Source organism: Penaeus monodon, chromosome 31, assembly GCF_015228065.2.
Source record: "Penaeus monodon isolate SGIC_2016 chromosome 31, NSTDA_Pmon_1, whole genome shotgun sequence".
NCBI lineage: Eukaryota > Metazoa > Arthropoda > Malacostraca > Decapoda > Penaeidae > Penaeus > Penaeus monodon.
In genome coordinates, this window is record NC_051416.1 from 38,241,748 (window position 1) to 38,243,584 (window position 1,837).

Consider the following 1,837-nt stretch of genomic DNA (forward strand, 5'->3'; position numbering starts at 1 on the left):
GTCAATCGTAGAATCAGAACATCGTGGACTGAAGTAAATCCTCTTTCTGCCTGGTGTTTGGGGCTCAGCTGAGTTCTTCATTCTGTGTGTCCCTCTCTTTCGATGGTAGGATTTCTCAAGTCGCTGATCTTTTTATGACGTCATATAGAGTTTCAGTTTCATAATAGTTCTTTTCCTCATATGCTTTAAGGCCACTGTAAAGTATAGAAAACAAATGTTCCTGTCGTCCTTTACTTTACTGCCTGTTACACCTGAAACATCTTACACCTGCTTCTGCCATGTGCATTTTTTATTCCTTCGCTCAAATGCTACTGTATTTTGTGATCAACGCTCGGTCCATGCCAACTGCTCTCTCTTCCTGAGTAAATACGCGAGGCTCTACATAATGGTACAGAGAGAAACGATGTTAATTGGTTGAGCGGGGAGAAGTTGCCCAAGGGAGCGTGCAAATGCTCTTGATAATTAATGGCGAAACCTGTGCCTTTATTTCCAATACAGTAATCATCAATGGTCAGTGTTCGACATGTACCATCTTCATCGCAGTTTCTCATTGTAAACACGGAATCTTTTCTACAGTAGAAGTGAATGCCATGAACTTGCTTAGCATCGCATCACGCCATAAACCACAATAACAATACTTCTCATTGAATTTGGCGCAATAAGGTACTTTCTTCTTGTAAGAAATACGAAACTCGCAACAATCCAACTCTCTTATGATACTAATATTTTTGACTTCTTACGTGCGTGTTCTTTCCTTTATTTGTTTACAGTCTCCCAATTAGTTGGATGAAAAGCATACGTCCCAATTGAAATACAGCAGCGGCCAGATTTTTCTGTTGTAATGTTTGGAATTTGCAAAATTTGCAATTTGAGAACGATTTCTCTTCATAAAGAATGATTGTCATACAAATTAAAAATGCTTTTCCAGATCTTCCAAAGACTTGTATTTCATTTAACCAAGAAACTTATGTGATGTAGATTGTGTAACTCTACTTAGCTGCGATATTATATTCTTCCGACCTTATTTCCCAGAGCCATGTTACCCAGGGAATAAATTGTAGGGAACTTTAAAAAAAAATATGGAAATTTGTAAATGTTTTTTAACGCAAATCTTAAGTTGGACACAAATCTTAACTCATTACCACAAGATCCTATGACAAGCATCTGAAGGCCTTTTCTTCGGGGGACGCAGAAGGGCAAACTTTAACATCCGTTTGCTGCCATGAGTTTGCCCTGGCGAATGCAAACATGAGTAAGCAATGAGTGACGACCTTTTTTCTTTTCTTTCTAGTTTCTTGGTTAGATGAAACTCAAAACATGTACAAGCTTCGTCTAAGTCATCCATCATCGCACAGTCAATTGTCAAAACTACATCCGAATGCTCTGGCATTTTGGAACGGTTTTCTTAACGAGTCGCAAGCGTACTTTCGATATACCTCTTTTCTTGGATTTCTTGGAGTGAATACTAAGAATAGACCTTCAGTAAAACATGACAACCGTTCGTCTTTGTGGCTCTCGACCAGACTACTCTCGGGTCGCGCTAATAATCCTTATGGTGATTATGACTGGCGACTTTCATCCGGTATTGTTTTGTTTTTTTTTAGTCACATTTTTCACTGCTTTTTGCTAATATATGGATGGATATACTAAATATTATGCTGGTAGCTAGATATGGAAGTTATAGATGGACAGTCATGTCAAAGAATTTATAAACTGATAGGTAGTTGTTATGCGTTACGTAAAATCTAAACACTACGGTTTTCTAAAATATTTACTCATTAAGAGAACGGCCTATCTTGCCACTATGAGCTTGTATCCAGGTGGCCAGGAAAAGCGT